At 55.7% G+C, this 13,509-nt stretch overlaps 1 protein-coding gene across 1 annotated transcript in view; it reads left to right on the forward strand.

The window, feature by feature from the left end:
- Positions 1–13,509, forward strand: part of IGSF21 (immunoglobin superfamily member 21) — a 134,772-nt gene that overhangs the window by 106,497 nt on the left and 14,766 nt on the right. The window lies entirely within an intron of this gene.

Consider the following 13,509-nt stretch of genomic DNA (forward strand, 5'->3'; position numbering starts at 1 on the left):
CAGCCACATGCCCAGCACATTCCATTACCCACTGTCCCACCGCTAGTCTCCCCCTCCGCCAGGCTGGACCCATGCTGCCTCACTTGCAGTGGACGCTCAGCACTGCTCAGAGAGGGTGGGGAACCTACCGAACATACCACAGTAGTGAGTGGGCTGGGATCTGAGCTCAAGTCTGCTGGAGGGAACAGCCCCCAGCTTTCCCTCTACACGAGGCTTCCAGGAAGACAGAGGGACATTGCTCCTCTCTGAATGGGGGACAATATGGCAGCCATATGGGCCTAGGCCGGAGAGCAGTGCTCCTCTCAACAGGGCGTGGAATATTTGGGCTGCCCCTTCAGCTGTTCCTCCCAGCCGTCTGGGAAGTCAGCAATCAGTATCCCCATTTTACAGAAGAGAAAACCGAGTCTACCAATAAAGGGAAGCTTAGTGTATGAACCCAAACGTTCTCTGATGTCTTCCTCTGTGGGGGGACCTGTGGCCCTGAGCTGGGGTGGAGACAAGGCCTCCGAAGGGCAGATCGGGTGTGATTTGGAAAGCTACGTGACCTCTCTGACCTACGTGACCTCCTCGGTAATGGAGGCCGGAAGGAGCAGGCGGCTTAGTCGAGCAGCGGGTACTGCCTCGTGCAGCTTGTCTACAGGGCCGCAGAGCCAGTGTCACCAGCCTTTCTGTGAGGGAAGCAGACCATTCGCCCATTCATTGCTCACGCTCGCACCAACATTGTAAGTCCCCGCCGTGTGGGCACTTGTTTGGAGAACGGCTGAGAGAGTCATCTTCGTGTGGGACAGCCAGGGGATGCCAGGAGGAAGGGGGTTTTGCAGCTAACCTGGCTCCACTATGTTAAATATATTCATTCATTCAATCCTCACTACTCTAGGAGGTAGGTACTGGTATCATTCCCGTTTTGATGGTGAGAAAACTGGCCCAGAGAGGTTGAGTAGCTTGCCCAAGGTCACCCAGCAAGCGAGTGACAGCGCTTGTATTCAAACCCAGACCGCCTGGCTATGGAGCCTCCGTAGAGGCTCTCACAGAATGGCCCACTGTGCCCTCTTCTGCCAAGCTGGAGAGACTCACCTGCTCCCTGACCCTGTGCAGGCAGGTGGCTGCCACCCCCTCCCCAAGGCCGTCACCTGCTCCTGTGACCTGCGGTGGCTCACAAACGGGGGCGGGGTGGGGGCTCCGTTCTTGTCCCACGGTTGCCTCTCTCCACCGACTACCTGCCCGTCTCGGCTCCAGGCTCCTGGGCCCCACCGGGGCCGGCCCGCCGGTGCATCGTTAAACCTTGACAAGTGTTAGGTCAGTGCGATGCTTTATCCCCTCCACCTCCGGGAGCTGGATTTAGTGTCTCCGGCAGAAGGTAAACTTCCCCTCCCTGGGACAGGCCCCTTAATTACAAGTGATATGTGGCTGTTGAAACTGCAGTGCGTCGGGCCCAGTGATTTAAGGAGCAGGCAGGAGTCTGAGGGTGCAGGTGTTAAGAGCGCTGTACCGGAGCTACGAGGGAGGGCGGGGCAACAGCGAGCCGACCCTGGAGCGGGGTCTGCTGCCTGCAGACTCTCCTGGGGAGAGGGAAGGAATCCCACCACCTCCCATACAGAAGGGGAAACTGAGGCCAACTCCACATGCCAGGTTGGTTTGGCCTGGGAGTCAGCCGTCCTGTCTCTGCTGCCAGCTGGACTCAGTTTCCCCATCTGTCCCTGAGGAGGCAGGATGACCTCACTCACTCCCTGGCAGTGATAATCTTAAAAACAAATAATCCTGAAAATCACAATAATCTTCCCGGCAAAAGCTAGTGCTGACTGAGGGCTTATTAGTGCCGGGCGTTGCCCTAGATTCCTGAGGAGCATTCTCCTGTCTGATGCTCACGCGTGCTGGTGAGAGAGTGGTTGTAGTTATTCCCATTTTACAGACGAGGAGCCTGAGGCTCAGAGAGATGAAGCAACGTCCCATCATCCCCTGGCTCATGAGTGACAAGTGGAGATTCTCAGCTCCTGCTGCGTCCGGAGCCTGACCTCTAGGTTCTGGGGATAATGCAAAGATATGAGACCCGGTGTCTGATCTGCAGGCGTCCCTGAAGGATGAGGGAGCCAGAGAAGAGCACAGGTTTCCAGAATCCAGAATCCAGAATCCAGAGGACTAGGGTGCTGGCTGAGGGATGTGGGAGTTCCCGGGGCTGGGGGGTTCTCCTCCAGGAGGAAGCATCAAGAAGGCTTCGTGGAGGAGGCGGTATACAGCTGGGCCTCGTAAGCTGGGGGCAGACCCACAGGGGCATTTCAGGCAGAAGGAGCCCTGTAGGCAACAGTGTAGGAGCAGGAAAGCCTGGCAAAGTGGGGAGCACTCCTGTGTGGCAGGACCCCAAGGCACGGGTGAGGAGTGGGGAGTGAGCTCTGATAATAATCACGGCAGCACTGGGGACAGTGACATTTATTCAGTGCTTGCCAGGTGCCAGGCCAGAGTCTAAATACCTTACTTTCTGAATCCTATCATGGAGATATGATGACCCCCACAGATGAGGAAACAGGTACCGCAGGGGTCAGTGACTTGCCAAGCTAGCTAAGAAGTCACCTAGCTAAGAGGTGGCAGAGCCAGGATACAGCAGCTTGGCTCCCGAGCCCATATCAAGGTAATCGCTGTGCCCAGTCCGGGCGGGAGCCAGGGGATGTGGGGAAGGTCTCCTCTCTCCTGCCAGGCTGCCGCAGGCCCTGCCTGCCCTCTGTCCACCGGGCTTGGCCCCAGGCAGAGAGGAAAGGCGAGGCCAGAGCAGGGCCCTGAATCCAGTGACGTGTGTCCAGGGATGGCACGGGAGCCTGGGATTTGGGAGCGGGAGTTAGGGTAGAGAAGGCCTTGTTCGGGAGCGCTGGCTCCAGCCACACCCTGCCAGCTGGTTCTCCTGTGGCCCCCAGGCCCATCAGAGGAAAGCCCCCAACTCCTGAGGGTCCCTGTGAGGAGGGGCTGGCCCTTCTCTGCTGGCCAGTCCCACTGCCTCACGGCTGGGCAGGACTGTCTCCTCCTCTCAGCTTGAACCCTTCTGCTGTAGCTTCCCTCCAGCCCTGCCTCACCGAGAGCCACGGATGTGAGCAGTGACGTGGTCCAGCCCTGTCACTGAATCGCAGAGGAAGCCAACGCTTTGAGAAAAAGCCCACGGCCTGTGAAACACAGGGCCAGACGGTGCAGGGTTGTGAGCCTGGACTGGGGACTTAAGCCAGACGCGGTTCAAGAGCTAGCCTTGGTCCTGCTGGCCCAAGAGCAGTGGACCACTGCCTTTGAACACCTCAGTTTCTACTTCCGTAAAATGGGGATAATAACCCCTACTTCCTGGGTTAGGTGCGGCTCTAATGCATTAAAGCATTTAGCATGGCCCCAGCCCCAGTGACCACCATGAGCACAGATGACGGTCAAGTGCCCTCCCCACGCCTCACCCCCGCCCACTCTGTGCCTGGGGACCCAGTGGGCCCTCAACTCCGGGCGCAGGAGAGGATGCTCACTGAGCAAAACCGCCCCTCAGTCACCCCTGCAAACCTCACCTCAGTGCACACTGGCTGAGAACAGCCCCGTGCTCCCCACACAGGGGCCCCGGCCAGCAGAAAGAAACCCCGTCCGTAGCCCGAGGAGCTCCCAGGCTGGCGGCCCGAGTGAGTGGTGTAGGCAAAGGCCAGCCGCTGTTCCAGGCCAGGGATGGAAACTGCTGTTTGCAAATCGGGTGGCCAGTGGGAATATGGGCTTGCCCGCACTGGGCGTCCCGCAAAGCACTTCACAAACATGAGCTCAGCTCATGCTCACAATGGCCCCGTGACTCATCGGTACTGTGACTAGGTGCTGGCGTCTGTGACTAAGTACTGTTGCAATCCCCATTTTACAGATGAGAGAACCGAGGTGGGGATGAACCTGGTGAGGGACGAGGTTAGAGGGCTCAGAGATGGGGCCCCAGCAAGGCCAGCGGGAGAGGCCACGTGTGCCGGATCGCTGAGACCACCTCCCCCAGATCAAGCCCCTACACCCCAGCCAAGAGTCGGCCCTGTTGGGAATGAAGCTTGGCTCTGCCTCTCCCAGCTCCTTAAAAAGACACAATCCCATAGATGCGCGACGAGACAAGTGCAGTTAAATGTTCATCCTAGAACGGGGACGGTGGCTGCGGGAGTGGTCCTCGGACGGTTATTTGAACGTCTTCCTAGGTTTGAAAATTCTCAACATAAAATGTCGGGGAGAAAACATGCACAATCCCCATCCCACCAAATGCCCCTTCTCCACAGCTCCTCCCCTCCCTTCCCGCCTTGTCTCCCCTCCGGAATTTGTTTTATGAGAAGCAAGTGGCAAGAATGATTTCCCTGCCCTCTGACTCAGGAAATCAATCCTGAGATGCTGAGAGAGCAGGGAGACTCGGCTGCAGAGGCCCCCGGGGAAATCTCCTGCTGGAAGAGAGGGCTCTGAGCTGGGGAGTGGGGGGTGCGGGAGCTGGGGTTCTGCCGGGAGCTTGGCTGGGGTGGCCCCTGCCATGTTCTTCAGTCCCCACAAGTGCCCCACGTGGGCGGACCAGTGACACCGGTGTCACCCTTGCTCTACGGATGAGACCAGGAAGCTAGCAGCTGCCTAAGGATTACACTGACTGTGGACAGGAGGGTGGTGACTTCAGGGCCAGGTGCCCCAGGCCCTGGGCAGGCAAGGTCAAGGGTGAGCCCTGTTCTGAGCCCCAGAACACAAAGGCCCCAGGGCTTGGGGGTTCAGTTCTGCTGAAATGAACAGAGCTTTGGCTGGGGGAAAAGGGGAGGTCTCCACGCTCCCGCCCACTGCTCTCCAGCGCGCGTGGGGTCAGGGGGAGAAAAGTAGAGAGCGAGCCGAACTTGAACTTGAGCAGGAAGAACTTGAGCTGGGTGCCACTGCCCCTGGCCAGATCTTGAATGTGCTTCCACGTTTCCTAGGGCCTCCCCAGGCTTCTGCAGGCTTCCGCAGGCGTCTTTCATAAAGCTGCAAATATGGCACCTGGTGAACTCGCCCATGTGTGTAATACATACCTCAGGGATACATTGAAAACATCCTCCAAATAGCCAGGCTTGCCGCTATTTAAAACGGATTCATGTCACACCCCATAGATTTCATCTCTGCAGAAATGGCACCTATCATGGGCCTGAACACATTTGCTCTATTGCCACATAAACTACAACGGCGTGGAGGGGCTGAGCCGGCCTCCCAAGGCCTCTGCTGAGAGGCTGCTGGACAGGCAGCCTCCAGCCGGTAAACCCCAGACACCAGGAGGGCCCACATGGGACTGGCAGCCTGGGAGGCCAATCAGAAAACTGGGAGCGCCGAGAAGCAGCCAATCGAGGCACGAGCCCAAAGTTGAACCGCTTGCTTTGAGGGGGAGCTTTTGGGGATTTGAGGTCCTTTGACTCAGTGCAAAGAGCCAGGGTCTCCAGAGAGTTCTACCCTTGGCCTGTCTGCTGGGCCAGGAGCAGCCGGAGTGAGGCTCACTACCTCCCCTGGGTCTTGCTCGCCCAGCTGGTAACAATTTCCACTGTGCGCTGAGCACCTACCGTGGACCAAGCCCTTGGTGCCCAGGACACCACCGCCGAGGGGGGCTTATTACCCCAACGTCGGGGCTCACAAAAGGCAAAAAAAGTGGTTCTCACACTGAGTTTGCATTAGAATCTCCCGGAAGGCTTCTGAAAACCCAGATGGCTGGACGCCCCGTCGCCACCCCCCGGCCCCCCGCCCTGGGTTCTGATTCAGCAGGTCTGGAAGCGGGCTGGGGAATTTGTACGAGCTCCAGGTAAGGCCGGTGCTGCTGGTCCAGGGGACACACTCGGAGAGCCGCCAGGGTGAAGGTACAGTCTACTCCTCTGCACCAGAATACAAATCCAGATCCAACACGGCCTCCCCACCACCCCTCTGAGTGTGTGTGTGAGTGTGAGTGTGTGTGCATGCATGCATGCGTGCGTACACTTGCAGGATTTTATTTCTCTATCAGCAGTAACCGGAGTCGGATCCTGCTCTGCCCAGCCTCACCGATACTCCGCTTCACGGGCTCACGGGCTGCCCCCCCTCCCGGCACCCCCCACCCCGCTCCCCCAGAGCAGTCAGCCCGAGCCTCCAGTTGGGGTTGTTAATTTTATCTTCCACCACTGCGAAAGCACAACAGCTGGCAGGGGAGGGGCGAGGCAGGTGAACGCTGCTGCCAGGCAGCTCCCGCCGAGGGGAAGGCGGGTGGGTGCATTACGCCCGCAGCTGCCTCAAGTTCTCCCGCGACCCTGTCCACTCAGAAGAGCCCCCGGCCCGCGCAGGGAGGGTCCCAGGCAGTGCCCGCCCACACTGGCAATGACCTTGACCCAGGTCCCTCACCACTGCCTCAGCGCATGGGCTCCCACCCACCGTCCATTTGGAGGGGGCGGTGGGCTCAGCTCAGCAGCTGCTGCATAACAGGGCCATTGCAGCCCATAGAAGCACAGACGCTGCGTTTATCTCTCGTGTCACCGATGGTGGCTCCATTTGGGGGCTTTTTGTCAGGTTTTTTTCCCTTGGCTGCTGTTACTACTCAGTTCAATATTTAATTTTCCCATAAACCGGAGAGTTGTGCTTTTCCCTCTCTTTGCCTTGCTGGAGTCCCCCTCCCACGGGTGGGGTCTGCCTCCTCCTTGGGCTTCTGCTGGGAGGGAGGGTCTTGGGAGGGGCCAGAGATTTCAGCCCCTTCCAAAGAGGCAGGGATTGGAGGGCACGACGCTTGGTCCCTTCCCCCACTCATTCACTCATTCATGTGACAGATAATTACTGAGCGAATCCTTGCGTGTCTGGCGCTTGGGATGTGGCCGTAGACAGGAAGCCCCCCCGCCCTCCTGGAGCTCACATTCTAGTGGGGGTGTCGGAGAAAAAGACCAGATGCAAACCACTATGTGAAATAATTGAATATTACTGTGTGTGCTCTGTGAAGAAATGGCAGAGTGCGGTGACAGAGAGTAAATGGGGACCCAGCTTAGATTGGGAGGTGACATTTGAGCTGATACTTGACAGACGAGCAAGACCCAGCCATGCAAAAAACTAAGCGGAAGGCAGCAACAAATGCAGAGGCCCTGGGGTTCAAAGGAGCTCAGGGTGTTCAAGAACCCCCACGCCCCCTGCAAATTCTCAGTGTGTTTGGAGCACGGTGATGGGGAAGGTGGCCTTGGTCAAGACGAGGCAGGGTCCATAGCATTATAAGGTCTCATGGGATTCCTTCCACAAACAGGCTGTGTGCTTGCCTGTGCCAGGAGAAACGAGGGCAGGAAGGAAACAGGAATTGATCTTGAACTCCTGTGTGGCAGGCCTGCACTAGCTCTGAGGTCAGGTGGAAGATAAAGCTCCGGACTTCAGGGAGCACAGTCTCACGGAGAAACAGATGTGGGCCCAGGACAGAATGACAAGCACCAGTGTGAACGACAAGAGCAGAATGCTCCAGCAATCCAGGGAATAAGCCCTAACCAGTCTGGCAAAGTCCTAGAAGAATGCCTGGAGGAGGCAGCCCCTGAGGCCAGCCCTAAAGGAAGAGGCGGAGTTAACCAGCAGAAGGACTGGTTTGTGCAGGGCACAGGGGAGGCGAGCAAGGTGCGGAAGGAACCTCGGGTGGCTGCCTGGAGGAGGTGCTCCTTTGAGTGGCATCTTATAGAAGTGGGAGAGACCGGTGGAGAGGATGGAAAGAAACTGAAATGGGGGACTCCCCCCTAAAAAAGGGAATAAATTAAGATAGGGACCATGGAGGGACATTTATGTTCATGCACAGACACTTTATATTGAGGGTGGCTTTCTTTTCTCTCTCTCTCTCTTTTTTTTTTTTTTTTTGAAATACAGTGTAATGACTGGTTGCTGATTGAAAGGAAGGCAGTCAATAGAGCAGGCACGCTGAGAGGAAAGAATGGACTTTTGCAAATAATATAATTTTGAACTTGTCTTTTTCCTCCCCCACCCCTCCCCAGATTTAACTGATCACCACCCATGACAAATGACGCTCAGTGCAGGAGTGTGCTCGGCTCCGTCACACCGTGGGACCCAGGGAATAGGCGAGGTGATCCCCTCGTCTAGACACTGGCCGCTCCTGGCAGGGAAAGAAGCTCCCTCAGCCCAGGGAGGGGTGTGGGCAGTCGAAGGGGTCCTATACATAATCCGTTCTGTTTGTACAGCACTTGGTTGTCCTTATGGACACTTTGTGTCTGTTTTCTCTCTTGCTTCTCTCAATCCTGGAAGCAGAAACGTTCGCAGGCTATGTTTTATTGAACCCATTTTACAGATGGGAAGACTGGTGCCTGGTGGGTCAGTGGACTTGCCCACGGCCCCATGGGATGTTGGCAGCGGAGGCTGCGCTGGACCCTTGGGGTGACTCTGTCTGAGCCGGTACTCCAGGGGGGCCGGGGAGGACGTCTCGGGGCGGGGAGAGAATTTAACTCCAAGTAGATGCAGTTCGACATGGGCCTGCTGGGATTTGTGTTGAGAACAGGTTTGTGTTCCCAAATTGCAAAGGCCGCGGGTTGATTTACAGAGCAAAGAACCATCACATTATCTTCCAAAGTGAGTTACGATGACCGAAACAAAGTTCTGCTTTCGAGATAAAGACAGGCAATATTTCAGAGTTAATTTCATAAAACTGATCAGCCGACCATTACCTCCCTGTGTCGAGGTTAACTGTCAAGAAGAAAATAACCGCAAGCCCTCCGTCCCTGGCGGGCCGCGGAACGGGACAGCAGAGGTTGGCTGTGGCGGGGGCCGGGGCGGCCGGGAAGCCGCGCTACCTTTCCTGACGCTGGACAAAATTGGCCCAGGACACTTCCAGCTGCAATCCTTTCTGCATAAAGCCAAGTCAAGCAAAACTGGGAAGTTGGCTGGCTTGACGTGGGGTCAGGGGACTCGGGCGTTTTATGGTGGTGGTCTCTGTTTGACTGTGGACGTGTAGCGCCACGTGGTGGGTGGGGGAGGGCTTCCTCCTGCCCAGGGCTGGCCGTGTGCCTGGGAGGGGCTCGTCAATTCCGAAGCTTTGCTCGAGTTTAGATTCTCACCACCAGGACTGCTGCCATGTGTCCCTGCCCCCGTCCAAACGTGCCTGCTCCGTGTCTTCTCCCCTGAGGAGGGTCCTTTCAGCTAAATGGTGCAGGTGGGCGCCCCCGTCCCCGCCCCCCAGGAGAGCACTGCACCAGCACAGACGCTTCTAGAAGATACATCCTCAGAGCCCACGACAAGGAGACACTCATGGTGGGCACACTGGACATGGCGCAGGAGAGTGGGGGAGGGGGAGACGGGCGAGCCAGGGGTCTGTGTTGATTGTTTGCCATTAGATGGCACATGGATCACAGCCAGTGGCCTGCTTTATACCACTGGTTCTGGAGCCCAGCTTGGAACTCGGGATTGTTCTTGTCCGGGAAGTTGCAGGGAATTTATGCCTGTACCTGCAGCTAGCCACCTGCCTTTGACTGGACACTGTTCCCGGGGCCGCGGGATCTATCCCAGGCATGGGGCACATAGGAGGGTGCTCACTTTGACCTTGGTCAGAGATTGTAAGAGGGACGGGTGCAGAGATGAGCACGGAGATGGGGCTGGGGAGACAGAGTGAGGACGGAGATGAGGATGGGAAGGGGCGCAAGTGGGGAAGGGAGCAGACGTGGGAGTAGGGGTGGAGGGGGAGGGGGGGCGGGGGTGAGGATGCAGCCGGGGGAAGGAGGGCCATACTTAGTCAAGAGACAGGAAGGGGGAGAGGATGACGTGATGTGTGCGGGGAAGCATCCATAAACAGCCACGGGCTCCCAGGTGTAGACAGCTCCCTGACTGCCTGCACTCAGGGCCCTCCACCAGGAGACAGGAGTCGAGATGCAGAGTGACATTTTCCTGGGACACAGTGACTGAGGAATATGTTGATGGGGAGAGTGTGGGAAGCTGGGGCTGTCCACGCTGATACTAGCAGCTCTGCTGTGTCATCGTCCATACAACTGAAATCTGTTATTATCTTAGGAGCTCGATTAACTGTACATATTGCTAACACCTGCTCAGAAATATAACGAGGGACAGGAACACATCTCCCAATCAGGGTCTGCGTGGGCGGCCTGCGTGACGTGGGTGCAGATCTCCAGAATGGGGATGTGTGTGTGCGCGGATGGGTGTGTGTGTGTGTGTGCGTGCACACGCGTGTGTTAGGGGGAAACGGGGGCACCTGTGCTCTGCAAAGAACCCTGGCCGAGATTTGGAAGTCCTGAGTGCCAGTCCAGGCTCTGGAACTGACTTACAGTGTGACTGTAGGCAAACCTCTCCCTCTCTCTGACCTCAGTTTCCTTACCTGTAAAAGGTAAGGTCTAGACCAGTGTTATCCAATAGAAACACCATGCAAGGCACGTATGTAAGTTTCCCCATCACCACACTGAGAAAAGTATATAAAGGTGAATTAAATGTAATAATATATTTATTACGTCCAGCAGAGCCCACACATAGTTTCAACATATAAAATTCATATTAAAATTTATGTTTCCATATAAAATATTAGTGATATATTTAACATTCTTTTTAAAATGGTCTTCAAAATTCAGTGTGTATTTTACACGTACACAGAGGAACTCAAAAAAGCCACATCTCAAGTGCTCAATGGCCACATGGGGTGAGTTGACGACTATGTTGGAAAGTGTCAGTCCAGGGCATCTTCTGGTCTTCTTACTCAACTGTGAATGCCCCAAAGGTAGACACCTTTTATTCTGTGGGCCAAGGAGCCTCAAGAGAGAACATTAGTAAATAACCCTGGCTAATAAGTGCAACTGACATGTATGGGGTGCACTTTCAAAACACCTTTCATCCAATCATCACAGGTACCCTGTAGTCCCATTTTGCAGATAAGGAAATTGAGGTTCAGAGAGGTTAAACCACTTGCCCGCGGTCACACAGCCCGTAAGTGGTAGAGCTGGTCTTTGAACTCTGGGTAGTCTGATTTATAGCCTACACTTTTTTTTTTTTTAAGATTGTATTTATTTATTTGACAGAGAGAGAGACAGCCAGCCAGAGAGGGAACACAGGCAGGGGGAGTGGGAGAGGAAGAAGCAGGCTCCCAGCGGAGGAGCCCGATGTGGGGCTCGATCCCAGGACTCTGGGATCACGCCCTGAGCCGAAGGCAGATGCTTAACGACTGAGCCACCCAGGCACGCCAGTATAGCCCACACCTTTAACCACTGCCCGGTACTACCTCCTGGATAATGGCGATGCAAATCATAGCAAACACCGCTATGCTGCATTGCCAGGTAGCTTGTAAGCATCCTGTCGTCTGCCCCTCAAAGCAGTCCTATTAGGAAGGTTCTAAGGGTCTCGATGAAAGTGAGAAAGAATGAGTGACATTGAAGGTGCCCCTGCCCTTTCTGAGCCTGTAGGATTCCTGCAGGGTATACTCACCCCTGCACATGCACCCCCACGAGCAGCCCCAGAGTGTTACGCTATGGCTCTAATTGGCACGGTCCCTTCGGCACTGGGGTAGCCAACTTAAGTAGAGCCACCCACAGGAGAGCTCCCGAGAATCTGCTTTACAAGGCATCCAGGAAGGCTGAGCTGTGCCAGTAAACGAGTGTTCCTGGTGGCTCAGATGTGCCTACTTAGGGCTAGAGGGCTCAGATGTGCCTACTTAGGGCTAGAGGTCAGTATGAGCTCCTTCTTTCCGAAGACAGAGGTGGCACAGCTTCATGTCAGAGTCGGGGCACTCGGGTTCAAATCCTGACTCTGTGACCCCCTGGGCGATTTCCTTCACCTCTTAAGTGTGCCATCTGTAAAATGGGGATAAAGACACCCACCTCTTCGACGGATGGGGAGGATGAAATGAGTTCACCCACGCTGAGGACTTAGAACAGTGCCTGGCTCCTAAGTGTTGGCCAATCATCGGCCCTTGCTGTGCGGCCCCAGGTGTTTTGCTGGAGTTCGAGAAAAGTTAGATGGCAGAATCTGGGACTTCTGGGTAATGGACGTGTTCCGGTGTATGTATCCCTCTCCGAATTCCTACCCCACTTACCATCTGTTTCCTACAATCTTACACTTAATTACAATTCTGCATCTATTGTTCTCCCATTGTTTCCTGTTCATTCCGCTTCCCTTGCCAATAGCACAGCACGTGGCGGCTGCCTAAATGAATGAATGGCTCATACCTGCCTTCGTTTCACTAGACCTTAAAATAGAGTTGCCAGGCGGCTGTCACCCTCCCCCCGCCCCCAACTCCAGCCTGTGGGCTTCTTCTCATCGCTGTGTTTCATCACTGGGCGCCTACAGTGGGCGCCTGGCGCCATGCCCAGCCCCGAGTGGGCGTCAGGAAATGTTTGTCGATCTTAATTAAACTTAACTAGAGCGAAAACCCCCTGCAGGAAGGAAAGACCCACAGCAATTCACTCTCTCCGCCTCCCCCACCGCACTGGACCCAAGACTGGATAAGTCAAAAGGGACAGTCTTTCCCAAGTGAAGTTCTCAGATTCTGGCTCCTGTCCTGGCTGAACACGGGGGGCTGGGGAAATTATAGTGGGCCTCAAAAGAATAGTAGATCCCTGCAGTACACTGAGCTCCTTCACATCCAGTACCTGGCCCATCCTTCACATACAGCTGCCCAGTTTGACAATTGGGGAACTGAGGCTCACGGTTTTGGTAACTTGCCCAAGGTCAGGAAGGTGTGGTGACGTGGCTGGGATTTGGACCCAGGAGTTCCCGATGGCTCCATCTGTGTCTTTTCCAACACCCCACAGTGCCCAGGAGCTCTGGCTTTGTCACACTGGCCAGTGGTGGCCAGTGAGCGGAGCAGAGCCGGTGGGAGGCGGGACCAGCCCAAATAAGCCAACTTCCAGAAAGAAAGGAAAGAAGCAGCTCTTGGCCCTAAATGCCTCTCAAAATCATCTACTCTCTCTGCTACCCTCATCCTGTCTAGCCTGAGTCACACTCTGTGTTTCAGTCTCCAAAATGCAACTCAGATCATGTTGCTGCCCCTGCCTAAAACCCTTCAATGGTTTCCCACTGCTCTCAGGACAAAGTAGGAAACTCATAACCAGTGGTGTGCTGGGAAACCTTCTTTCTGGGAGCGGGGGCAGAAGAAGGAAACACAGAAATAGCCCTGATTTATAGTGGCGGCCAATTTCCGTGGTATAAAGACACCTGCTGTGACCGATTTCAGGCTACCAGCAGTTCAACAACTGCTTGACAACAGTCCTGAAAATGGCACATTTGGGTCTCATGAGCTGGTAGGACCTGGCCCCAGCACACCACTGCAAGTGCTAACCGACCATCAGCTGCTCTGTTCCGTACCCTGCACATCTCCTGGGCACCACATCCCCTGATCCCCAGCTCCTTGCATTGCCCCCCCACCCTGGCCTGCCTCCCCCCACCCCCTGCCCTGGGCTGACATGCTGCAGACCTTTGCATGTGCTGTTCTCTCCACCTGCCACACTTGCCCTCCAGCTGCTCTTGCTTCCTCAGGTCACAGCACAGGGTCACTTCCTCAGGCTTGGACAGAGACCCCTTTACACCAGTTATACCTCCCAGTATCAGATGCACTTTGCACCT

This window comes from Ursus arctos, unplaced genomic scaffold (genome assembly GCF_023065955.2).
Source record: "Ursus arctos isolate Adak ecotype North America unplaced genomic scaffold, UrsArc2.0 scaffold_32, whole genome shotgun sequence".
Classification (NCBI taxonomy): Eukaryota; Metazoa; Chordata; class Mammalia; order Carnivora; family Ursidae; genus Ursus; species Ursus arctos.